The sequence below is a fragment of the Cebus imitator genome, unplaced genomic scaffold, assembly GCF_001604975.1.
Source record: "Cebus imitator isolate Cc_AM_T3 unplaced genomic scaffold, Cebus_imitator-1.0 Scaffold94, whole genome shotgun sequence".
NCBI classification, from domain to species: Eukaryota; Metazoa; Chordata; class Mammalia; order Primates; family Cebidae; genus Cebus; species Cebus imitator.
In genome coordinates, this window is record NW_016107409.1 from 2,930,845 (window position 1) to 2,942,794 (window position 11,950).

Genomic DNA, 11,950 nt, shown 5'->3' on the forward strand with positions numbered 1-11,950 from the left:
ATTACAGGTGTGAGCCTCCATACCCAGTCTTGTTCTAGTTATCTTTTCAATGATTTTTTTCAAGAAGATTATAAAGGAAATCATCTTGGCAGACAAAAATAGTGTCTCCCTCCAGGGAAGAGAGATTTGCTTACTGTGTATGATAATAAAGATAATGTTGGCCAGGTACGGTGGCTCATGCCTGTAATCCTAGCACCTTGGAAGGCCAAGGCATGCAGGTCACTTGAGCCCAGGAGTTCAAGATCAGCCTGGGCAACATAATGAGACTCCATCTCTACCAAAACAACAACAACAACAACAAAAACAAATTAGCCGGGCATGGTGTGTGGTCCCAGCTACTTTGGAGGCTGAGATAGGACAGTTGCTTGAGCCTAGAAAGTCAGGGCTACAGTGAGCCATGATGGAGCCCCTGCACTCCAGCCTGGGTGACAAAGCAAGGCCCTGTCTCCAGAAAAAAAAAAAAGATAATATCTCACTCTGGTATAAAAGTTGGGCAGGTTTGCCAGCAGTTCTTTCAACCTTTCAGAAGATTTGGGTTTCTGAAACTTCGGGCTCTTCTGTATGATGAACCCAATATGTGCTCTGTATTCACCTGGGCCACTCTGCATCACCCTGTGGTGCCAGAGAACGAAAGGAACCAATGCTGCTTGCTGTGCTTTGTTTCTGACCCTGGAGTCTCGTGTCTTCTGCCAGCATACATGGAACTGCGGCAGACTAACTCCTATAAAGATGCTCATCTGAATCACCTGTGGGGTTTCAAAAATCCATACCTAACTGGGCCCTACCACAATGATTCAGCTGTTTTCACTATTTCCCCATCCTAGGGCAGATGGCCGGTGGGGGGCGGCGGCGAGGTGCGGTTTGTGGGCAGTGGTGTCAAAGTCTAGCAGGGAGGAGTGAGGAGAGAGGAGGTTGAAGATGAGGCTTCCAGGATCCAGGACTACTCCCTCTGTCCACTTCCTGACTCACCCAGTAGCATGGTGACAGGGGTGTGTCTCTGCGTGTATGTAGAGGAACATGAATAGTAGAGGAACCCCAGACCTGTAGCACATGGAGTCCAAAGCTACTGTGGAGAATTCTCCCAATTATCTGACTTGTAAAACTGTTAGCAGAGTCGATTCTCATCAACAAAGGCGTCTCTTGTCAGGAATGTACTTAATGTGGCCTTTATGCTTATAAGCACATCATGGATTGTTTTTTTCTTCAATGGCAGTTGCAAGAAATACAATTCACTGCAGCTGTTGTATTTTCAGGGTGGAAATCGATAGTCGTGTTCTATCTATGAGTGTGTCTACGTGTGAAGTGGCATATTCTACCCATTCCAACTCTCCCTAGTGAAACATTTCTATCAACCTGGTTAGGGGAAAGGCTGAATTATCTTTTATAAAGTCCTAGCCAGAGGAAGAGTCCATCAGAGCCCCAAAATACCAGATAAAAGTGTTGCAGAAGTGTACTGTTCATAAAAACATGAAATTAGGTATCTGGATTGTTGAGCATTTTTCGGTACTTGTCAGCTCTTCAATATTTGTGATTTGCCGTGGTCTTTACATTCCAGACATCACTTTTGTACCTAATTTTGTATTTGTAATTTTATATTCTTCTTTTCTTAAGGAAAATACTCCAGACTATATAAGATGTAGGCCCACAAAACCTGAATCGATTCCTGACAGAGTAATGAAGTAACAGCTGGAATGACAGCCACTAAATGGCCAAGCCAGGATTTGAAGCCGGAATTCAGGCGTGGGCCTCAGAAGGCATCCTGGACTCTAACATGCGTCCCTGGAGTCAGGGTCTTGTTGAGGTGCAGATTCTGACTCAGTAGACATGGGCTGGGGCCCAGGTGCCGTGAGGCTGCTGCTCTGTGGGCCGCACTCAGGAGCCAGGGTCTCTCAGCTGATGTGCTCTATGGCGGCTCTCGGGCAGTGCAATTAACCACTGCCACTCAGGGAGGTGGTGGGACTTGCCCAGATAGCAGAGTCACAGGCTGAACTCACAGCTCCTGCCCCCGCCTACCATGGTGGCAAGGGGGCTAAGTGTGGAGTCCCAGGAGTCAGCTCTGGGTCCCCAAGAGGAATGTCCCTTCCAGCCCCCTACACCTCAGGTGGAAGCTGTCACTCCTGTTGCCTGGGATTGGCCTGAGATGCTGCAGTCAGTCTCGACCTGCACTGGCATTTCCAGTGTGACAGCCGTACCTAGCTGGACTCTATTTACCTGGCTTTTTCCACCTTGGTGACAGCCCGCTCAGCCCCGCTAAGCATCAGTTTCCCTATGCATGAAACGAGCTGACCCACCTCATAGAGTTATTCAGGATTAAATGAGGCGTTATATGACTAGTTACACAATCTGACTCTGCGTGTGTTGGCCCACAGCACCATGGAACTGATCATTGTTGTTCCTGGGCTAAACTGACCTTCGGAATCAAGTGACTACTTCTTGCAGCATGTACTCTCAGCTTCCTTTTTCTCAATGTGTGTGAAGAAGAGACGGTGTTAGAACAGAAGGACATCTGCAAACATTCACACCCTGCAGAGGTCTGAGCAGAGGCTAAAGGCTTGATGGCAGCTAATTGTTCCCTGAGAGATGTTAGCTTTGCCTGTCTGTCTCTCTTAGCATGTTTGCAGCTGTGCAGCAGGCTGACAGCCTCTGCCATTCTTTTTCTGCCTGGGTCCTCCGAAATGCACCCCAAATCCTAGCCATGCTGCTTGATCACCACAGGCCTGCCTGGTGACAACAGGCTGTGGTGATTTTATTTGTCACCTTTAGAGCTTGTATAGCAGCATTTCTTTCCTAGAGGCTCCAGATGTTCGTCCTGCAGACATCTCTTCCAGGAGAAAAGGGAATAGATGAGGGTAGGCTGTATTTCCTGGCTATCCCAATCCTCTGGTCATTAGCATCCCCCAGAAGGACATACAGCATAATGGCTGCAGTCTCTATGTGGCACTGCCCCGGGCTCTGTAGACTGGAAGGTCCCACATCAGTTGCAGCCTGGCCTGGATTTGGGTTATTTTAAGCTGCCCCTGCAATGCAGCTGCAAATCCAGAAAAAGAGGAATGAGGGGTCTGCTCATCACGGAAGAGCTCTCTAAGCACATGTTGTCACTGGCTTAGAGAGCAGGAGACAGTATAATTACAGTCATTCCAAGAGGTTCAGCATCGCCCCTTTCAGGAGCACCCTTTGCATTTCTTTGGTGCCAATACCATTTTTTTAAAAAACCCTCCTGGTAAATTTCACAATGCCACTTCGTAAAAGCAAACTGCCTCACTTAGCTCCTTGGTTATTTGTTCAGGATTTAATATATCTCCATAGAATTTTTTCATGGACAGGATTGAAGCCCCTGACCCTCCCCTTTGGGAGAAGGGAGTGTCCAAGAGGAGGGGGAGGACCTTTCATCTTCAACCCCATGACCTCAACTGCATTCCACACGAAGCATTTAAACTGTTAGGAAAAGATCCTGATGCACTTTATGTTCCAAATACGGCATTTGGCAGAGAACATTGCCAAATGTTTGGCATTGTTTGCCAAGTGTTTGGTCCCTCACCCAAACCTTCATCTGAAACGAGATGTGATGACAAGGGCACTTCACCTTCGTGGTTTTTCCCAAAGTCCATAACCTTAGTCCAATTGAAAGACAAACCAAAATTAAGCAACAGTCTACAAAATACCTAAGCAGTACTCAAAAACGTCAGGGTCCCGAAAAACAAGAAAAGATTTACGGACTGCCAGAGACCACCAGAGATGAAAGATGAAAGATGTCTAAATGTAAATACAGCGTATGTGTGAGGTTGGGTTCTATACCACAGGTTTTGCATGTTAAGATTTAAAATTTGTTAATTTTTTTTTTTGAGATGGAGTCTCACTCTGTCACCAGGCTGAAATGCAGTGGCACGATCTCAGCTCACTGCAGCCTCCACCTCCTGGGTTCAAGCAATTCTCCTGCTTCAGCCTCCCAAGTGGCTGGGACTACAGGCACACGCCACCACACTGAGCTAAGTTTTGTATTTTTAGTACAGATTGGTTTCAAGATGTTGGCCCAGGATGTTCTCGATCTCCTGACATTGTCATCCACCTGCCTCAGCCTTCCAAAGTGCTGAGATTACAGGCATGAGCCACTACGCCCAGCCAAAAATTGTTAAATCTTTAAAAGATGTATATATTCCTGGCTGGGCGCAGTGGCTCACACCTGTAATCCCAGCACTTTGGGAGGCCAAGGCAGATGGATCATGAGGTCAGGAGTTCAAGATCAGCCTGGCCAATATGGTGAAACCCCGTCTCTACTAAAAATACAGCCTCCCAACTTGGGAGGCTGAGGCAGAGAATCCCTTGAACCTGGGAGGCAGAGGTTTCAGTAAGCTGAGATCGAACCACTGTATACCAACCTGGGCAACAGAGCAAGACTCCACCTCAGAAAAAAAAACAAAAAAAAACTTATATACTCTAGTTTCAGCAAGTGCTTGTTAGTGACCCTAAATGTATTTTCCCCCTACTCTTCACTTTAGCACTGTTCCCTGTATTTGTCTGGCTCATGTACCTGTGAGAGGTACTGAGTGAAGCCTGTTTCTTCTTTCATGAAATATTCTCTTCTCACTAAAGTACACACTATTAGATGACATTAACACATGACAGGACCCAGCACTTGTGTGCCATGCGTCCCTCATTTGTTCCATATCACTCTCTAGTTTCTGACATTTACCATTTCCTCTCCTCACCTCTGGCCTCTTCCTTCATCATCTACAGGACTGCCATCTTCTGACAAGATCTGCAGACCACCCCACGCTTCCCAGGGCTGACCCTCCAACCCAGACTCTTTTGTGCATCCTATGAGGGACTGTACTTAAGGACAGCTGGTAGTTGGTGAAGATCATTGGAATGATTTTCAAACTACTCAGAATCAGGTCACATTGAAAAATTGCACACATTACTGTATCATAATTAAATATATTCTCAAACCTTTAGGAAATGTAAAAAGAGTCACATAATAATAAACACAAATCATAATGTGAATAATAACATACGGGGTGCTATAATGATCTATGGTCAGCATCCCTCTGAGGTAGGCATTATTATCCTCATTTTATGGTTAAGGAAATTGGGGCTCAAAGAGGTCAAGTAATTTCCCACAATTACACAAGTAGGTGGAGGCAGGCTAGCAGCCCCTTTCTGTTCTACAGGACTGCAAAGCCTGATGCTCACACTCATTCTACTATACCTTCTCCCTTGAGTTCAAAACTTAAGGGTTTTAGACTTTTCAAACTCACGAGAACAATTTTAAGTATTAAGACTTTCCTCCACTAATCAAGAACAATTTTAAGTATTAAGCGTTTCCTCCGCTTCATTCTGTTTCCAAAAAATATATACATCGTGTTAACTAATTATCAGCCCAACACGAACTCCTTATTGAAGCCTCTCCTCAGTGTGACTCAGGATCGCACTGGCCTTGCCATCCAGCTCGCTTCTTCAGTTCTGACACCCGGTCGGGATTGTCATCTTCTTCCTCAAAGTCCCTGTGAAAAAACAGTTTGGACCATAAACCTTTACATTAGGGCCACAGTATCTGTTGATTAATTCAAAGCGGAACACCACCATAACAACATTTAAGCCTCTGAAAAATGAGTTCCATAACGCAACTGAAGGGAAAAAATTGTTAGTTCTTCCAAAAGAAGTGATCCTCCTCATCTAGCCCAGGCTCAAGTCACTCTGGATCCAAAATGACAGAATCATGACCTCCATCAACATTGTCTGATGCTTCTGTTTCTTCAGACGGGACGTTTCAAGAACCCTTCCGAACCTTCAGGAGATATGAACAGGAAATATACCAATTTACACAGTATTTACTTATTTCATACAGTTTGACTAAACTCCTCCACAAGCTTGCTGGCTAACTGAGGACAATGCCATGTCCCATAACTCTTTTGTAGTGTCTCCACACATTACGCAACACAACTGTGGGCATACCTCAGGCCCCTGAAGCAGAAGCACCAGGACATGAATTAAATTTATAAACAGTACTTTCTTTTTTCCTTTTTTTTGAGTCGGGGTCTCACCCTGTCACCCAGACTGGAGTGCAGTGGCATCATAGCTCAATTCAGCCTCGATCTTCCAGGCTCAAGAGATCCTCCTACCTTAGACTCTTAAGTAGCTGGGACTATAGGTGTCCAGAACCATGCCTGGCTAATTATTTTAGTAGCGACGAGGTATCGCTATGTTGCCCAGGCTTGTCTTGAACTCCTGAGCTCAAGTAGTCCTCCTGTGTCAGCCTCCCAGACGGCTGGGATTACAGCTGTGAGCCACCACATGCAGCCTATAAACATGATTTTCTTTAAGAGAAAAAAAACTTGGAAAGTTACAATAAAACCCTCCAAATATAAGAATGTATACTATGGAAATAAAAGTTACCTTTGGAAGTTGGATTATAGCAATTTCTTTTTTCCTCTCAGCTTTCCCCTCCCAAGTTTTCACAATGAGGGGGAAGAAAAGTAGGAAACTGAAGGAGGACTATGTGTATGCTTTTAAAACATTTTCCAGATAATTACTTTCATATTTTCCACAAACAGCATGAAAACCTAACCTAAAAACATGGGCTGAATCTTATAAAAGGCATTTCAAAATAGAACTATATTTTTTGAACAGGGAGTTTCCTAAAATAACAAAACTTCATCACTAAACCAGACATAAAAACCAGGACCTAAAATTGCTAAACTGAAATTCATAACCATTAACCGTCCTTAACATCTTCCTCCCATGCATCAGCCTCTCCTTAGGGCTTTCATGATGTTTTGTGCTCTGCTCTGTTTGAATGCATATGCCACAGACCATGATAATTATTTATCAGTGTGCTGACCTCCCAGGTAATGAACTCCTTCATCATTAGGGCAGGATTTTTTTTTTTTTTTAATTGTACTTTAGGTTCTGGGGTACATGGGCAGATCATGCAGGATTGTTGCATAGGTACACACTTGGCAATGTGGTTTGCTGCCTCCATCCCCCCGTCACCTACATCTGGCATTTCTCCCCATGTTATCCCTCCCCGACCTCCCCATCCCCCTGCTATCACTCCCTTGGCCACCTCCTGAAACAGACCCCAGTGTGTGATGCTCCCCTCCCTGTGTCCATGTGTTCGACACCCATCTATGAGTGAGAACATGCAGTGTTTGATTTTCTGTTCTTGTGTCAGTTTGCTGAGAATGATGGTTTCCAGATTCATCCATGTCCCTACAAAGGACACGAACTCAATGTTTTTTATGGCTGCATAGTATTCCGTGGTTTATATGTGTCACATTTTCCTTGTCCAGTCTATCATCAATGGGCATTTGGGTTTGTTCCAGGTCTTTGCTATTGTAAACAGGGCTGCTATGAACCATACGTGTGCATGTGTCTTTATAATAGAATGATTTACAATCCTTTGGGTATATACCCAGTAATGGGATTGCTGGGTCAAATGGAATTTCTATTTCTAGGTCCTTAAGGAAGCACCACACTGTCTTCCACAATGGTCGAACTAGTTTACACTCCCACAAACAGTGTAAAAATGTTCCTGTTTCTCCACATCCTTTCCAGGATCTGTTGTCTCCAGATTTTTTAATGATTGCCATTCTAACTGGTATGAGGTGGTATCTCAATGTGGTTTTGATTTGCTTTTCTCTAATAATCAGTGATGATAAGCATTTTTTCATGTTTGTTGGCCTCATATATGTCTTCTTTTGTAAAGTGTCTGTTCATATCCTTCACCCACTTTTGGATGGGTCTGTTTGTTTTTTTCTTGTAAATCTGTTTTAGTTCTTTGTAGATTCTGGATATTAGCCCTTTGTCAGATGGATAGATTGAAAAAATTTTTTATCATTCTGTTGGTCGCTGGTTCACTCTAATGATTGTTTCTTTTGCTGTACAGAAGCTCTGGAGTTTAATTAGGTGCCATATGTCTATTTTGGCTTTTGCTGCCAATGTTGTTGGTGTTTTAGTCATGAAGTCCTTGCCTATGCCTATGTCCTGAATGGTTTTACCTAGGTTTTCTTCTAGGGTTTTTATGGTGTTAGGTCTTATGTTTAAGACTGTAATCCATCTGGAGTTAATTTTAGTGTAAGGTGTCAGGAAAGGGTCCAGTTTCTGTTTTCTGCACACTGCTAGCCAGTTTTCCCAACACCATTTATTAAATAGGGAATCCTTTCCTCATTGCTTGTTTTTGTCATGTTTGTCAAAGATCAGATGGTTGTAGATGTGTGGCGTTGCCTCCAAGGCCTCTGTTCTGTTCCATTGGTGTATGTATCTGTTTTGGTACCAGTACCATGTTGTTTTGATTACTGTAGGCTTGTAGTGTAGTTTGAAATCAGGTAGCATGATGCCTCTGGCTTTGTCCTTTTTGCTTAGGATTGTCTTGAGGAATTGTGTTTTATTCTTTTTTTATCTTAACCTATATTAGGCATTCAATATATTCACCAAATAAACAAATACAACTAAATCATTGCAATAAATATAGTCAGACTTGCCATACCATTACATGTTCTACTTGGTATAATTTATCTTAGATCTTAACCTAGCAAGGGGGCTTAGAAATTAAATTATCATAATTATAATATACATACACATATACATATCTAATGCAGACCATTGGCCTAGATTCCTAAGGATAGTATTATAAAAAATTACACAGTTTTAGCAAAAATGTCTGTTAAAAGAATTTAAAAATCAAATCCTAATTGTTCATCCTTTTTGAGCTTTATTCAATGTAACAGAGTTTAGGTATACAGAAGGAGAAATCTTGGAGTTGTTGCTAAGGCAATGGCATATCTGCATGATAAAAATGTGCTACGCTTCAAGGATAGTAGTAGCAGGATTATGAAAATAAGCAAACAAATGAGCAAATAGAAGTAATGTAGCTCTATGAAAAAATTTAATTGTAGCTTAAGACTAGATAGAAAAGATTAAAAAACACACAAAAATACAAAGCTATGAATTATTCTATAACTTTGAAATCAGAGGGTTTCTGGGAGGAGAAACGCTTTGATTTTAGTTTCGGAAGGTGAGAAAATTTCTGTGGATGGATAGTGGTGATGGCTGTACAGCAGTGTGAAGCACTGAGTGCCCCTGAACTGTGTACTTTAAAATGGTTCGGATGTACATTTTATGTTGTATCTTTTTACCACAATCTTCAAAAAGTCAAAGGGTTTCCAAGGTCGCATACAGACATGAATAACCTGGTCTATATATTGTGTATGTTTGAAATGCCAAGCTGAGGTCAGCATTCTGAAGGATGTTCAACAAAGTGCCAGGGGTCTTTTTGAGCCACTGCTTATGAGTAGTATTTTTGCTGTACTTTATTACAGAACCACCTAGTTGTGAAAAGACAAAAATTAGTGTCAAATAAAAAAAGATTTTTCAGCATGTACCTTCCAGATCATATTTTCAAGCAAAGTTAATTATATCTGACTGTCCACTAAAATCTGCTTCACTCACCTGTGTGAGCAATGCTCTGATGTGTGAAGCCAAATACCCTTCACAGACAATAAAAACCTCTAGCGCACCAAATAACTACTAGAAAAAGTTCTCTAATAAAATAATAGTATTCAGTCTGACTACTAACCTCTACTGTCCTCTGCTATTAAACTGGAGGGAGTATGAATGTATTTTCTAAAGCTGTAAGAGCTGTATTAGGTACATTTTTCTCCCACTGTCACCTGTGAAGATTTGGTGAACTGGCTTTCTGCAGACGGACTGACTTATTACCTGATTTTAAAGTGTAAAAAAGGAATGCCAAGAATGTTATTTTATGTATTCATCTCTGTCCACACATACACTCTAACAAAATGGAAGTGTTTATTTTTTCTTTCAAACTCAGATCTAGCAACAATGTTCTTTCAAATCTAAGCGGCAAAGGAAATTAAAAAAAAAAATCCAAAATGAAAAGTTAAAATGAATCGTTAATGTGACTAAATTAAAAAAATAATAATATGTATATAATTACATATTACATGTTATACAAGAAGGAAGCCCCATGAGGACTTAAATACACACAGTATGCTATGCTTTTCATGTTGGATAGCACAAAAAATACTACTCTTCCTAGTGGCTTTTACTGATAAATACTATACTCTCTTATGTGGTAAATAAATAAAATATTCCTAAAACATTAAATAAGTTACTAGATAAGCAAACAAATACTGGCTTATACTCTTTGTTTATGATACCTGAGACCTAGTAACATAAATATTGGTACTTCCTCCGTATTCCCCAACTCCTCATCTAAGAAATGATTAGAATTTGAATGACTTACCATTTTCTTCTCTGTTTACTCTTCTCAATGCACTTTCTTTTTTTTTTCTTTTTATTTTTTTTTTGAGATGGAGTTTCACTCTTGTTATCCAGGCTGGAGTGCAATGGCGCGATCTTGGCTCACCGCAACCTCCGCCTCCTGGGTTCAAGCAATTCTCCTGCCTCAGCCTCCTGAGTAGCTGGGACTACAGGTGTGTGCCACCGTGCCCAGCTAATTTTTGTATTTTTAGTAGAGATGGCGTTTCACCATGTTGACCAGGATGGTCTTGATCTCTTGACCTCGTGATCCACCCGCCTCAGCCTCCCAAAGTGCTGGGATTACAGGCGTGAGCCACCGCGCCCGGCCTCAATACACTTTCAACTAAATTTTCATTAATGCTTTCCAAATCAGGATGGCTACACTTTCTGTTTTGTTCTTCCTCCTGCCTTAAAAGAAATTTAAAATACAGATTAAATAATGCTTGAATTGCTAAAAAAAAGGTAAACAAATATGCAAAGTCGCTATTTTAATTTCAGATAAAAATGGATTAAAAAACATGACTAATCATAGAACCCCAAAGACATGTATATTAATAGCCATATATACCTGTATGTATTTAATAACATGTATATTAACCATAAACCTACATATGTGTATATATTAATAGACATACACATTCATAGCCATTAATATCAATGATTATAAGTATGAAAAGGATATATTAAAATGACAGATGTTTGGCAGGTCTTTATAAGGAAAAGAGTAATGAAAATTTCAATATGGTTTGCTAAATTGGGCTTTATGAACTATAATATCAAAATGAGATATTTTATAAAGTTGCCATATAGAGTCAAAATGTTCCCACCTAATTCAGTATCTTTCCAAATTACCTAAGCCCTTGATTTATTTCATGAAATATAATAATACACTATCTAGTTTACTGAATCTGCATATATTTTGAGGAGTACATATTGAATGTCTAAAAAGTCCCAGGCAAACAAATTCTCAATTATTTGTTGAATGAATCAATAACAGTAGGCTTGGCTGGCATGTTGGATTTTCATCTTTCTAAGCAGTGGTTCTCAAACTTCTCTTCCCACACATGTAGGGAACACAAAAATCTGTCACTTTTCAGCGGTGGCTCACTTACTGCAGTGATTTCAAAGCCTCCTACACTCAAGATCAACATCAGAATCTTGAGGAATAGTGGTGAGGGGCAGCTGTGAAAAGCCCCCAGGGGACTCCAGTCTTTCCTTGCCATTGGGGATCACTGCGTCTGCAGTGGCCTCCCACCGTCTTCTGGATGCTACTCAATCTGCCTTCATTGCCACCATCCTTTGCTGGCCTGCACACGAGTTTTCCTGCCTCAAGTCCTTCATGCCCTGACTGACTTTTTGGCCTTTTCTCCATTCTGTTTACAAGTTGCACCCTTTTCATTTTGTGAGCACATATTGCTGTGTTCACTACAGGTGGTATCAAATTATAGCGCGTGGACACAGATCATCTGCAGAGGGGCACAAGGAAGCATTTTAGGGGATAGAAACTCTTTTCTTTTTTAGACAGGGTCTTGCTGTGTCACCCAGGCTGGAGTGCAGTGGTGCAATCATAGCTCACTGCAGCTACACTCCCAGGCTCAGGCAATCCTCCTGCCTCAGCTTCCCACAGGCATGTGCCACCGTACCCAGCTAAATTTTTTTTTTTTTTTTT

General features: G+C 41.7%; 1 long non-coding RNA gene across 1 annotated transcript; it reads right to left on the reverse strand.

The window, feature by feature from the left end:
- Nucleotides 1–4,898: 4,898 nt before the first annotated feature.
- Nucleotides 4,899–9,323, reverse strand: LOC108309553. The gene is made up of 2 exons (XR_001827383.2): nt 9,189–9,323; nt 4,899–5,785 (listed from the first exon to the last, which is right to left on the reverse strand). It is a non-coding gene; the product is annotated as an uncharacterized LOC108309553 (long non-coding RNA).
- Between the last annotated feature and the right edge of the window lie 2,627 nt (nt 9,324–11,950).